Genomic DNA, 15,912 nt, shown 5'->3' with positions numbered 1-15,912 from the left:
GTGCTTCCGTGAAAAAAAAAAAAAAAAAAAAAAAAAAAGCACAGCTGCTCACAATTTACACCTAGCTGCTGTTATTCATTCTCTCCTTCCATTCACCGTTTCATTCATGTTTGTCTTTCCTTTTTTTATAAAGCCAGCGGAAATAAACTTTCACCCAGGGATGATTCAGTTTCTTTTCACGTGAGACTTGACGTCACTTAAGAGCTTCCCAAGACTGCCATTGTTATTCCACACCTGAGTCATTGCTGGCTTGGCATAGATGCCCTTGGATATGGACTTAGTGGTGCAACGTGCCTCAGCTATGTGTGTGGTTAAACCACCAACATCCTTGGTGTAAAGAACGTTTGTGAGGGCTAGCTAGACCTCTTCGGGAAGTGTAGTGCTCTGCTGTTTTCTATAAGCTCATATCAGAAATGTGCACATGCTTTTGTAATTCAAACATAGAGAAAATGTGCACTGTTCAATTAGATTCATGGGCTTTACAAGAATAGAACTGTGATGGTCTGTTGCAACCAGGAATGCTGCTACTTGTCAAAATCAAATGGAGAGTAAATGGGAAATAGAGCAACAAGAAGAGTCAAACCATGCAACTATGATATCCCCTCACCCTGGTGGATATCAGCCACACCCTGCATTCAGCAGGGCCTCCAGGCTCCAGTGTCACAACAGTCCCTTTCTGACATTTCTCTCCCTCTCTTGTTTATGCATCTTTATTTTCCTGTCTCTCCGTCTTGCCTTCTTGCCCTCTTTCTGGTTCTATGCGTTTCTCTCTTTCACAGCTTTCTCTCTGACCTGAGCCGTATCGCTGTCAGAGCCCCTGGCACTGAGCAGACAGACATCCCACCCCTCTGCTCCGACAGACAGAGGGAGGAAAGAAAAAACAAAAAAGACAGAGAAAAATGAGAGAAAGGAAGGATTGTGTGTCACTGTCATCCTTTTCTCCTCCTCTCGGGAAAATAAAATTCCTTTACTTTTTTTGCTTGAAACGCTGGTGCTGTTTTGGTGTTAATGAGAAAACTTTATTGGGGGCAAATGAGGCCTGGAAGAAATAACACAGGTGAAAACCTGAGAGGGGTGTCTCTCATCTTAAGAATTTTGACCCCCCAGTGATGAGTTCAAACCCATGTGGGCATTTCCCTAATGCTGGCGTTGCTCTTTTGGAGGCTGTGTGTGTGTGTGTGTGTGTGTAACATTTTCTGATATGTGTGTATGTGTGTGCTTGTGTCACTGTCAAAACTGCCTTGGCCCTTGTTATCGAGACTGAGTTTGAAAGGGGAAACCCCAGATGGTGAACTCTGACCTTGCACCCGACGGGGTTGGTTAAGGGTGAGAAATGCTGAGGAGGGGTGAGCACTTTGGGCTGGGAGGGTGGAGAGGAGGTTAAGAGTGCACCACTATCCTCATATTTCAGGCATTTTGATGCTGGGAGTGCTTTAGAGAATCTATGTACATGAGTTAGACTTTGTTTTAGGCTTACACCTAAACACAGGTTATTTGAAAACTGCATTGTTGATCAGGTTTCTTAACTTTGGGCAAATTTCAACTCAGACTCAATTTGTCTGAGTTGAAGTTTTGGGTGAAGGACTGAAAGTTGCTGAATCTTTATATTGTAGGTGAGTTTTGGTCATTCAGTCTCCTCTGTTATTTATAACACACATATCATTGACAACAAACTAGTTTGGGCTTGTGTTTATTTAAGAAAAAAAATGTGTCTCATCCATCTCCATGGATGTGAAAACAATGCTGTTTGTGGTTGCGTCAGAGTTTGGTAGGCAGTGAGGTAAAATGTGTTGTTAATCATCACAGTGCATGTGTGTGTGTTATGATAACTGGGATGAGTCACATCCAGTCCTAATGTGTGGTCTTCAATTTAAAGCTCTATAAATTCCAACAAATACCTGCAAAGACTTGAGGTCTTGCTATGACACTACCACACGGTTCATGATTCTCATGCATCTATGTGATGCAACAGTGCAACATCATTTTCATTATGTTCATGGCTCCAAACAAAATTTTGTTAATTCCTTTCTGATATGCAGCCATAGGGCAGCAGTGCGGAGCACCAGTATAAAATCCACAACCAAATCCAAATACCCCCACTGTGTTCTTCAAAGCTCTTAACATCAGGCTAATCCCCAGCCACGCTCAATATGTATCTCAATATTATCTGAGGGAAGTGGTTGGACAGGTTTGTCCCTGGCACAAAGATGCTGTTCAGGGACACTCAGGCCTGCTGAAGCAGACACACGCATGTGTTTAAATCACACATTCAGATTCATTTTAATCATTCTCAGAATGATGCCACACTTCTCTGAACATGAGCGTCATGTCTCTGTGTTTCCAGGTAGAAGTACCAAGTCAAAGAAAACTTGCAGGGTTAGATCACCCAGAATGAAAAAAACAATAAAACAAACACATTTCCTCAAGAATCTGGTAGTATCTATGCAATGCATATAGTTCATGTGTCAAGATTTTGAGATTTAACGTAACGGTGTTTAGTTTGTTCAAACTCTTGAAAATTTTAAATGTAAAAAATGTAACAGCAACAGTTCTCTCCAGTCTCTCTCTCAGTCTCAAGTTTCTCTGATTTATTCATGGAACACTTGGTGACTGGAACGACTTTCTACAAAAAACTGTCAGTAGTAGTAGTAATAGTGTGTGTAGTGACTGATTTTATCAAAGGAAATTTTCCTTTCTCCAAGCCCCACAATAATATTTCATTCAAAATCTCAGGGAGAGATATTTTCAAAACCCTAGTAAATAAAGTTACAAAGAAATAAATGATTATTGTTTTTAGACATTTGAATGAACCAATCCTTTAATGTTCACCATTCTTTAGCCCAGTGGGAATGAAGTGAAGCCAATGTGTACTTCCGTTCTAATGTGTCATATAAGTCATCAACCTAAAAAGCCTCTGAAAACAATAATGATTGCATTGCATAAGCTCTTAAAAAAATGGTAAAAATTATTCAAAAGAAGAAGTATTCAGTGCTTTCCAGCATGGTCAAATAAACTACCTTTTCAAGGTACCTTTTTCTGCAATAAATGATCATGTACATGACACACTGAAAAAATAGTGTTCAAAGAAGGTGTTCATAAAGGAGATAATTGGAGCAAAATGTTCCTGCAGCATCAACATCCAAGCATACATTACATAACCGTCATGACACTCCCTCATTAACCTAATACATCTGACCTTTGATGTGACTTTCTATCCCTTTCTTAATATTTAATGGGCATTATAAGATCATACATAAAGCACTCTGAATTACCTTTACTGTTTTAAATAAGCGCTGATCAGACTCTCTTCAATAACTGATGACACATCTCTTTTCTAACATTTCCCATAGCATTCATTCTTTCTTTTCCTTAATGGACAGTTGAAACCTATGCAAAAAAAAAAAAAAAAAAAAAAAAATCAGTCATTGACTGAGGCTTTCTGGCCCTGTTATCCATATGTCATGGGGAAGGTGGATGAATGGCTTAATTTCACCTGCACCTTTGTTGACTGTGTGTACCTATGGTTGCATGCATGTGTGTGTGTGTGTTGTCCCGCGAGGCGACTGAATGGCTGTTCCTCCGCGCATTGTTGAGTTAGAGGGCTCATCCTCCTACACCCTCATCATGGCCTCACGCTGACGCATCCCAGAAGCCTCTTCACTCATTGAGTCTTCTGTCCCTTTCCTCCCACGGCCATGCTAGGCAGAATCCCGCTATTGTCCCACCAAGGACGGACAGCGGTGTACACAGGCTAGCAAACAGCCAGGCTCACATTCATGCGCTTTGTGTGCGATGTACATCATGTACAGATGGGTTCAGAGCAACAGTAGTTCATACCTGAACCTATAGAAAAAAAAAACATACTGTACATAATTTACAGCATGATATCAAGAAGTTTTTATTTTTTTTACAATAGTTTTCCAGTTGTTCCCACAGTTTGCCCTCCAACCCTAATCTCCTCTCAGAGGAAACCGAGCACTTCATTAAACCCAAAGTCCCTGTGTGTGTTTATGAATGTCTGTTACTGTGGTTCTGTGTGCTGGGTAAGTAAGTGTATTAACCTTTAGCCTCTCTCACCATTGTTTCTGTGACATGCCCCACTGCTACTGAAACCCGTTCCCAGAGATTTTGGTAAAATGTTGAATCTACCAACATCTTGTGTTAATTTCACATCTGGGTCTCTGCCAAAGTCAAGGGATAGAGACAGTCTTAATATCAAATGCTTTTGTGCATCCCACTGTAGAGATGGAAACTCGTTTGAGCTCTTCCTTACTGTCAGATGACGCTAACAGTCACTAATTTTTAAACTGAAAATTCTTGTCTTTTTAATATGATTCATAAATCGTCATAATTTTAATGAATATATCTCCGCATGTTCTTAAATCCAACCTTTTTTGAAGTTGGTACTTTTTTCTCAGAATTTAGAATGGGCATGGAGTGTTTTTGCTTTTATAATCTTCTTAAAGCATCATTTTCAATTTGGAAATGTAAATAAAACAAGGAAAAGTTTGGGACTACTGTAGCGTCTGACGATGAAAATCTGAGTCTTTTTGTCAGCACCATTGTCATTCAAGATTCATAGCTACCAGTGTCCGAATAGCCCAACAACATGGCAAAGTTCTTCAGAGGCTGGTTGTTTCTCACACACAGAGAGCATTGTTTCCTGTAATGGAGCTCTGGCCTCAGGGTCTGTTGCCTCATGGCTCACAACCACAACTCATAGACATGTAGACTTAGATCTCTCCCTCGAAACACATTGTTACAGTTGGATGTCCATCCAAAGTGCATAGAGTGTATTTCTCGTACAGCCTTATACAAACTGTCTGAGACAGGATCCAGTAATGAATAAAGTCACAAAAATGTCGGAGCAGACTCGGGACACACAGAGCTGCATACAGTACATCTCCCATGTGGAACAAATAATAATAAAAAATGAAACCAGCTATGAGCAGGAAATCACTTGGCTTGTGTCCTCACCCTCATATCAAAATCTATTTTGTGGTCAACATTCCAGCAGTAATCACACAGTAATGCCCAAGATAGTGCAAGGACACTGAACCTAACTAGTGATTTTTTTTGACAAAATCCATGTCCCATAAGGTTTTCCCACAGACTCCCCTAATTTCTTTTTTTTTCTTCCAAAAATAATTTTCCCCCCATTTACACAAATTCCACAGACATGAGCCACAAAGTCTCAAAAACCACCAACTTTCTCCCAAATGTGAAATGTCTGTGACTCACATCCTACCTCAGCATACGTCAGAACACGTCATCTGATGTCTACACGTCAGGCCACACTGACAATTATTTCCTCTCAATTTGTCAAAGATTTTTTTCCCATTCTCTTTCACCCCATGTTTGTGGTCGTTAACGCAGCATAACTTATGTCTGAGCAAGCACAAACAGGTACCCGTTTCTTTGTGCTGTTGCCAACAAACACCCGGTATCATACAAAATAAAAACAGCATGTGACAACCACTGAGACTATTTTCAAGATGACACACTGCAGATATCCTTTTTCATTTCACAGCATATTCCAATATCCTTTTTCACGTTTCAATGTAATCCCTTGCATTTTTCCGCACTGATGAGTGGCTGTTTTAATGTCTGTGGGAGATCTCTGGAATTTTTTAGTGTATTTTATTTGGCTCTATCAAGGTTGTTTCCACCGTTTTTGGCTCAGAAGCTCCAAAAACCCATGGCACACCAGTTTCCTGGCACCAAACAGCAGACAAAGTTAGCAACAAGCTAACAAAGAAAGTGGAACATCTAGCAGCAAAAGTTGGTGGAGACTAAGAACAATTTAGTTTAACTTATTACATTTATTTAGGGACCATGTACAAAGAGCATCAATCTCATATGAAGTGAAAAGATGCACTGTACCAGATTTACTAGCTAGCTAGCTAATTTCCAACTGCAGTCCCCTGGGCAGGTGGACAACAGTGCTAAAAGGAGAGTGAATATTGGACTTCAACAGGTAGACACACTCAGAGCTCACAGTGAATGCTAGTGTTGCTCTGTATCTGTACAAATATTATATGTTCACCGCATCAACTTTATAAGGTGATAATATGTCAGCGTTGTGTTTTCCTTCAAAAGGCTTAAAAATGAAGAAAAGGAGAACTGTGAAAAACCGTCAACAAGCCAATTTAATTTTCTTGGGGAGATTCTTTTCATGTTGAATCATTCTATTAATTTTTTTTTTTTTCCTTTTGGAGGTCGACCAGCCAAAGAGATTAAAAAAACCACACTAATAATCCACCTGCATGCAAATAAATCCATTTAATATCCAGCAAATCTCAGAGTCTGAGTCAGAGATGACTGCGCAGGTGAAACATTGTTAACCAAAGTAGCAACAGGAGTGTGCAGAGGTTGGTTTCATGACATGACCACACCATCATGTCATGAAACCAACATGATTAAGTGATTGAAGTGTAAGGGGACACAGTGTGTCATTAACATGGCATGTCAAGTCTGAAATAATAGTTCTACAGTACACTGTGAAATCCAATAAGTTCTAAAGTTTCCTAAATATCTAATTAAGTGTTTTTATATTGTCAAATGTAATAACAATGTCAGTTTTTCAGGAACTGGGAAGAATACTACATCTGACAGATTGGTGTTTGTGGGATAATAGAGTGGGTGAGGAGGGGAGATAGAGTGAGTTGTGAGGGGTAAGTTAAAAGAGACACCTGGAAGAGGAACAAAGCAGCAGCTGGCTTGGCTTTACTCCTTGGAAACCCCACAGAAGGTATTTTAAAGGGTTAAACCAGGTCAACGTGTACACTCTTGCATATAGACTCACATATACAAACAGCCAGGCATTCATAAGCACCTATACATATTCACAGGTTCCAACACAACCTACATAATGAGAAGTCATGTTTCCCTATGTTGGAATAAAATAGGGTTAATCTCCAGCATGTTGACACTGAGCTGCTCCATTACCAGTGTGAAGTGTTTGAGTCTGACATACATTACTGAACTTGCCTTCACTGACTGCCTTTGTCAAAGAGGTCTACGGCATCTGACTTGACAATCAGAGACACCATTATGACTATAATAATTGGCCAGTAAGATGGGATTGTACCTGAGCATGTGACTGTATAGCAGTGATCATAGATTACATAAAGACAGACAGACAGACCTCCCTTGCAAGGTGGGAAAAAACGGAATTGGGATACTAGGAATCTTTTTATACCCAAAGTTATTTTTATGACAACCTTATGACACCATGGAGATCCCAGGGTGTTTCCAGCTCTGACTAATTGAAATAGTTTTCCAAACAGGTAGAAAAGTGAAAGTCGAGAACCCAGAGGAATGATTACTATATATAATTGGAATGCATAGGAGGGACAATAAGAGTGGTATGGTTGTTAGTGATCACAGTTGTCAGGAAGAGCTCCATTTCCACCCCCACAAAGCTCTAGGCATGACCTCCCACACCTCTAGCCAACAGTCAAAACACTCCCAGTCTGTGAAGACATGCGGTGTGACACACCCTCTCCAGTCTTAATGGAATCACATCCAACGTGCTTTACCTTTGAAGGAGCATTAAGAAATCACAGACTCTTACTCCTATTTAGAGACAATAACATTGACTGGTCCCTTGCGGAGTACTTAAAAACTGCCATATGTATCAATGGTGCTTTACAGTTTATGTTTTTGGAGATCACAATGACCAGGGAGGCTGGCAGCTCCTACAGGACATGTGTGAGTAGATGCAGGGAGGACCATTGAGAGTAAAATTTAAGCAGGGGATGTTTTGTTCTACATCAATCTAGAAAGCCGCCAGTAGCACTAGCATCGAGTATTGTTTACATCCACGTTTACAGGGTTGCAGTCTTCTTCCTTCCTACCTTTGTTGGCACAATGTTGCGTTTCTTGGTGCATTATCACTTCCCGTAGATCACATCACATCACCTACGGCCTTGTGAGAATGCATGCGACTAACAAAACAATCATCCTCATATTAAAAAAATTCGCTCCACAGCACAGCTACAAAAAAAGTGAGAAACCACATGTTGTTTGGTAAATCAAGTGATGAGCCTGGGAGGGAATAACGTTGCACAAGAGTTAAACATGAAAATCCAGAGTGGGTTTCGTCACTCACACAAACATATTGAAGATGAAGTGTGTTTGATCTGAAGGTTTTATGAGCTTTTAGGCTTGTTCTTCTGTCCTGAGCTGTCCTTTGGTATGCTTAGACAAAAAGAGACCAGTGTCAGACTGAGTCTGCAAGGAAGATTAAATAAGAAATACCAGCATAACACACAGCATGTAATCAGCTCACCAGCTTCTTTTGGAGACACCAAGAGACTGGGATGAGTTGTGAGTGGGGACAAACAATTCACATATTCACTGGCACACAAGGGACACACACCAGATCTACCGTGCCCAAGCTTGCATAAGTCTTCAAGACCATTTTTGTCATTTGTTTAGATCTAACCAAAGCACAGAGTTTACTGGAAAGGGCCTGGACATTGAGAATTACTGATATAAACAGTAGCATCAAGAATTCCACTGAACTCTTTGGTTAGATGCACTTCTTGCTGCTGCTTAGGAAACATATACTTCAGATAACTCTTAATAACTCTTGAATGTTTCCAAACAAACAGAGGAATCAACTCTTCTTATATTGCATAAGTCTTCCCCTGAAATCAGAAATGTTGTCTTCATCTACCACTTATCTTGCAGTGTTTCAGCAGCATTTAAATGACCACACCATGGAAATTCTAATCTCGCTCCAAATAAACAATTGTTTTATTCCTAGACTGATTTCATACTCAAGTTGTTTGATCAGAACAGATGTCCTGCCTATGAATACTTGTGACAGGACAGAGGCACATCTAATTTCTGATTTTAAAAAAAGAACATTCTACCTGAGATGGATGTACAACTTTGTCAACTTTACCATGTGCTTGCAAGAGAGCACTTAAGTAAGAAGGGCTTGTCACACATATAGGTTCATCCTCTGCATCGCTGCCTTGCTCTAACATCCTTAACAGTGCATCCAAAATATTCCACTTACGAGCACAAAAACTGTCTGCAGCAACAAAGTGTCTCCTCATCTTGCCCAATTCCGGTCTCACTCTGCTTGCCTCAGCATTTCCTCCTCAGTTTACTCTGGCTCAAGTAGAATGGTGAGGCTCAAAATGCTAAAGACCTGGGCAATGTGGTGAATGCAACACCAAGAAGGATTCACAGATCACTTTGCAATTTTAACACTTTCAACCCTAAAATGAAGAAATTTCAATAAAAACTAGTATGGATATATGTTTCATTATGATGCATTAGCTATGCTGAGCAAGTTTCAAGTCTCTGCAAGTTGATTTTGATAGTGAAAAACATCTGAATGAATGAGCCCTTGAAAATCAAGAAAAATGTATTTAAAAATGACACCATTTCTTGTGTGATTTGGGAAATCAATGTCAGTAATGTAAGTCTCAAGCATAACAGATTTACCGAGCTGATGTGCAAAACCACCAGTATGGCCCTTTCAGCTCCTCAATTCCTCTGTGTATGGTGGCTCACAGTTGATATCTGACAGACAGCGGGGCTGGTAGCAGCCTACAGGGCTTAGTTACAGCCATAAACAAAAACCCAGAACACAGGACACATCTGCTGCCGCACAGTAGCTACTATCTGCTACCTCAAAACAGCATCTGCTAAAGCAATTACAGCTCCATGGTGAAGGATGGACAGAGAGAGAAGAGGTGAAAAGGGAGGAGAAAGAAGTATGGAGTGAGAGAACAATGACCTTCAGCGACAAGGTCTCTCACGAAGGGATAAAGGAATCTCTAAACCATAAAGTATGAATGTAGGAAACGTAGTGTGTATTGGATTGGTGTTAAGGCAGATGTCACTTGTTTAGTGCTGTAGGGCATTGTGGGAAAAGGTGCATTAAGTTCAAGGACTCTTCAAACACAGATCCTCAAAATATGTCTGGTAAAACAGGTTACAGTGGATTTAGATAGGAGGCATGGAATACATCTTGCAACATATGGACACTGAACACAAATCATGAAGCATAAAGATGAGGCTAATCCTGCAAAATTGCTGGGATAAATGGATTAATATAAATCACAAGAGTCAAGAAACCAATAAAAGTAAAATATTTTAAAATACATAAATATATTATGTAGGCCGTCTGTCAGCATGCAGGCAGAAAAGAGTAAACTCATAGATTGAAGTGTGTGTTTAGGAATGCCAGTTGGCCCACCACTTTGGTCCAGACTTAAACATCTCGACCTTTATCAAATGTATTGCCATGAAATATTAGACATTCATGGTCCCCTGAGGATGAAGCCTGCTGACTTTGGTGATCCCCTGAATTTTCTTCTGGTGCCCCTATTAAGTTGACATTTGTGGTGTTTGGCGAGATGTCTCAAGAACTACTAGACTACAAACATTCATTTTCATCCCCTTAGGATGAATTATGCTACCTTTGGTGATCTCCCAACTTCTCATCTGCAATACACATTTTTCCATTACTTTGCTTTCTGACCAAATACCTTCAAAACTAATGGCATTTCTATTAATCTTAGCTGTATTGAGTTTGTACTAATTAGCAGTTGTGCTAACACTCTACACATTGGTAAACATGGTAAACATTATATCTGATAAAGATCAACATGTTAGCAATGTCAGTGTGAGCGTGTTAGTATTTAGCTCCAAGCACTGCTGTGTCCATCCCCAAAGAGCTGCTGCGGCTCTTTTTCCTCCTCTTTTTCTTCCATGTTACTGACCAAACTGTTGAAAAAAGGTTGGGATCATCGAATACAGACATTTGATTAACTCCAAATAAAGTGGTTCAGATAGTCTGGTGTAACTGTTGCTGTGGTTATAAAATGTCTGGTTGTTTGACCACCATTGAGGCAATGTCACCATGTTCCCAAATCTCATCAATTATTTTGATGGTTATCATGATAGAAATTATGGCCAAAACCATAGCAATTGGAGCCAGGATGTAATAACCTGGATCATCCCTTAAAAGCCAGCTGTATTTAAGTGGATTGTAGTGATGAGATGTTTTCTGTCAGAACATAATTTCTAAATGCTAAACTTTGAATAAATGTTGAAATATTGTCTCTTGAGTCATCATTCACCTCTAAGTCCAGTGTGTTGTTCAAAGTAATAATAAATACCTCATTTCTTTCTTTTCCAAAAATCTCTCACCTTCTGGCCTTGAGATGGCTGGAGACTGTTTGCACCCTGAGCCAAGAAATACTCGTGCAGCATCCAAAGCTACTCTTGTCAGTTATCTGGAGCCAAAGTGCAGGAAACTCAGCCTTTTGAGAGGAAATTGGTGTCTAATTGCCTACTGAGAGAGCTCCTCACATACATGAAGCCAAGTGATAACATAAAAAGGATTGTTTTTTTCTCTTTTCAGTCCTCTGAGAGAAATCTTCTCTTTCTCTCAGAGTTTCATTGTACTTGGCACCTCATTTGACACGGAGATAGCTCTGGACAGATGTTCCCTTCAAACACACATCTGTCTGGTTTTCCTCTGAGATATTTGATGTATTTCTCTCATGGTGGGAGAGGCAGGGTCAGACACTCATGAGGTTTCTATACACTGAAGACTACGAAGGGCGGGGTGGCAGAAAACTGTGATGGTGGAACAAAGACTGAAAAGGAGTAATGGAAAAGATGCAGGACGATGAGTGAGATATCCATCGGCAATTATCCTGGCTTTGTGGTTTGGGATAAGCTGATTTGAATATATTCTAGATACAGTTGTCATCACAGCAGAGTCTCATTTGGAGTGATTTGTGGAATATGTCACACAGTGGTTAAATACAAAAGTCTGCTTTGTGCTACAGAAAATACTGATCAGCTCTTATGTCTTCATTGTTACAAAATTTCACAAGATGCTACTCACCCTGTCAAATCCCATGTAGAGAGAAGGAAACATCAGCAGAAAGGAATGAAGCACCAAATTGATCCTGAATGACTGGAAATGATGTGGAACCCAGACTCCCTCCGATCTGTGGTTGCCATTTTAGGTATGAGTTCCCAAAATTAGGGGAGCAGTTATATTTTCAGGAAGTCTGCTAAAAAAAAGAATAGGTTTTCATTTAATTTGATGGTGTGTGTGCATGTATGTGTGTGTGTGTGTGTGTGTGTGTGTGTGTGTGTGTGTGTGTGTGTGTGTGTGTGTGTGAAAGAGAGAGTGTGTGTGTGTGTGTGTGTGTGTATGTGTGTGTATGTAACACAACTTGGGTGGTTAGAGCTTGGCAGACACACCCTGCCTCCGTGCCAGACACTTCTCTAATCAACGCAGGTCACTGGAGTTAGATGGCTGCTCTCTAAGCTTCCTTAACTGGGAAAAGATGTCGCGGCTTCACTCTCTGTTCGGCACAGAGCTCCATCACTTCACTCAAAAATGGGGACTGCTTCATAATCATTTCATTATGGACCCCAAAGAGATTTCAATATCCTGTATCTACGCAATGAAGGTGGAGCTGCTTACTGTGTTACACTGAACGTTGCAGTAAGCATTTCCACCCTGCGTTTATGGCCAAGCTTAACTTTCACACTAATTGCTGCTGTGTTTTTCCACTCGCTCTTTTCCATAGAAAACATTCTTAACAGACGGAGACGAAGTCCTGCGCTTGATTCTCTCTGATATAAGGTATTACATTTGCTTTATCACTTTAACCCTTAGAGTTCATAGAAAGGGACTGGAAACTTTTCAGCAATGGCTGCCCTTCAAAATGTATTCTCCTCAAAGTACAGGGAGCCGCAGATGGGATCTACACTTCATGGAGGAGGCGATGTGTGCAAATGTGTGCACGAATGCAGGTCTAAATCCACACACGTCACAGTCTGGGGCTCTCTGCGGTCTGCGGAACCAAGCTCTCCCAGCATTTAGTGTAGTCTAGCGGCGAGAGAGGGCCTCAGAGCCATAAAGATGTCTCTTCCACTCCATTCATAAAACTCTGACTAACTCACTCTTAACCCGATGGGACCACACAAGACCACTTCTCAATCACCCTGTGACCACACTATGCCAAAACATTACTACTCTTCACCAATCCTCCACCAACTGTAAAGCTGTATTTTACGATCTTAACATTCAGCTCTACCAATGTTACCACATGTCAAATGTGGTGAAAAACTGAGACCAAAATAGCCAGAGGTATTCTGAAATGCTTCGCCATTAATCAAAGCTTCATAATTTGGATTATGTAAATGGACATTTTTGCAATGCTTTAGATGTCAGCAGACCAGTTTGTAACTTGACTCTCCAGTCAGCTAGAGTTCACCAAGAGTTAGAGTTTCATGACTGTAGACAGAGCTACTGTTTGAGACTGGGCTGCGGAGCACAGAATATGACAAGCAATCTGTGTAAAAATGTATCGTCATTCATGTAATTCCACAGTCAAGCCTTTCTGCCTGTGGACAAGATTTAAAGTTTCTTACCAACTTCCTGTGCTTTCATCTCCACAATCCTGACAAGTGTGCAGCACTGAATGTTTGCAAAATGACATCACTGTAAACTAAACCACATATAAGTCATTCATGTGTGTGTGTGTGTGTGTGTGTGTGCGTGCTCCCACCAATATGCATATGTACGTGTGTCTGCTTGTGAAAAAGGGGGATTGGAAATGAGTGCAATGATCGGTAATGATGGGTGTGAGTCACATATTTATATGACATCATCAGCACCAGTAGCCTGGTGTACAATAGAGATGTGGACAAACCAGAAATCTTTGACCTACTTTATTAGATGACCCACAAAGTCAAGACAAGAATTCTCCTCTGTTGGATTTTAAACTACCTTCAAAAAAAGCCATTTTCAATGATAGTTAAGGGGGAAATCCACTGATTTTACACATCAAAGTCTACAGATCCACAACTACTAATGCATATATTTTAAAAAAAATGTATAAATTTAGTGGCTCGTAAACTGTGATAAAGTGACTCAAGTGATGTCATTTGAGGCAGCTTCTGTTGGAGCTAAAAACATGTTTTTAAATTAAAAATCTGGAGGTGTGGAATTAGAGAGAACAGAGCTCACTGGGGGTTACGTTAGTTGGTGCGAATGATCAAATGGCATTGTGGGCAATGTAGGTACCAGGTTTTGACATGAAAGAGGAATGTGTAGAATAAAAACAATGTTATCTCTGGTTCTGCTGCATCAGTTGTAATCCCCTTTTTTTGTCCATCATGAATGTGACAGCTTTATAGGAATGCATTGCTAAATCAGTTGTGCAGCTCTTTTAAAAGGGGTCAGCTCTTCAGCAGCACCCTAGGCCCCAGTTAATCACTCCATCTTGCTCAAGCACGCTTTGTGTATGCCAGAACTAGAAGTCAAGTCCAGAATCTCCTTTGGAGGGATGAAATGAAATGAGTTTCATGGCTTTTAACTATGGTATCAGGATGAGGACAAGATACTCAACTGGTGTTTCAGTTCTATGAATTCTCCCCTTGGGTAAATTCCCATTACAGGCAGTGTTGTGTACAAAGAAAGACAAGGCATAAAAACAGCACAAGGCAAACATATCAATAAATCAATCACGGTTGAAAATGCATGAAGAAACAAAACATAGCGTAAGCTGAAAACACAAAAGTACAAGAAATGGCTGTCGATCAGGTCCAATTCACATCTGGCTTCTCAATTAATGGAGTTGAACAGTCTTACATTGCTGAGTATGCTCACCATATACAGATATAAACATCTTGATTTCATGAAACTAGGGGCTGTATTTAAGGAAGCAGTTTACTAGCTCCAAAAGACAGAAAATAGTGAATGAACCTGACAAAACAGTGTCTGAATGACTAATGTCCTGTTTGCATTATGTCCCGCGACTTGTTGATGATGTCACGTGTTCCTTCTGCCACGTCGAAGGTCTGCAGAGTGTCGGCCACATGTCGTGGGTGGGGGCAACTAGTGTTACCAGGGGAGGGAGGGTACAGTGAACAGACTTCCCTTTCACACATATATTTCTTTGTTTGTTAAGAGATGCTTATTGTAGCAACAACCTCCTCTTTTGTGTTGCTGTTGGCCAGCTCTGGTTTACATCTTGACCGGAAAAAAAAGGAGCTAGAAGAGAGAGGAAAGAAGTAAAGACGCAGAAAGAGGGAGAGTGAAAGACAGAAGACAGACAAAGAGAGATAAACACTTTAGGAAAGAATGACATGGCATGGAGACAAGGCGGCCATTAAAACCAGCTGAGTGGGGACCGACTGGGTCCTATTTTGAGCCAACGACTTCCAGCTACTTCTGAAACTCTACCTAGTGCTGAGGGGAAGTGGGCAAACACAAACGGGGTGATGGGTCTGTGCTGTCAAACTGTCTAAACAGCACAATTACAGTTAAGTGTCTACAGATACACACTCTCTCAAACAAACAGGGGTCCACGCTACACAACTAATCAGCATTCCTTCAGTCTGTACAGAGATGAATGGCGAGAGGCAGGTGCTGTCAAAAGAAAAAAAGAAAAACATTCCATGCTCTGCAGAACACTGTATGCACTCCATTGGCACTTGTCCTACCGCACAAGTACTTACACAGAGCAGCAAAACGAAAACATGTTACTCAAGACTGTCTTTGTTTTTCTTTGTCTGTCAGTAGTTCCAGCTTTTACCTCAAGATTGACAAGTTGTGTTGCGGGGGTGCTGAGCTTCAATAACGGAGCAGAGGTGGCAGGAAATTAGTTCCGTTGTTTGTATCGACAACAGTTGGTTTGACAAAAAAAACCCAAAAACAACAACAAAAAAAATCCTACTGAAATCCCAGTTGATTCTGTCTGTGTGTGTGTTTGTGGCTAGCCGTGGATGATTAACTGGGCTCAACAGTGTATCATGGCAACAGATAGTGACATTAGCTTTACTTCCTCTGTTGTAATATGTCAAAGGCTTTAAAAGTAGGTATCAAACAGTGTGGTGCCCAGTTAACCTGTG

The sequence above is a fragment of the Lates calcarifer genome, linkage group LG6 (assembly GCF_001640805.2).
Source record: "Lates calcarifer isolate ASB-BC8 linkage group LG6, TLL_Latcal_v3, whole genome shotgun sequence".
Taxonomy (NCBI): domain Eukaryota; kingdom Metazoa; phylum Chordata; class Actinopteri; family Centropomidae; genus Lates; species Lates calcarifer.
This window is presented reverse-complemented; position numbering follows the sequence as displayed.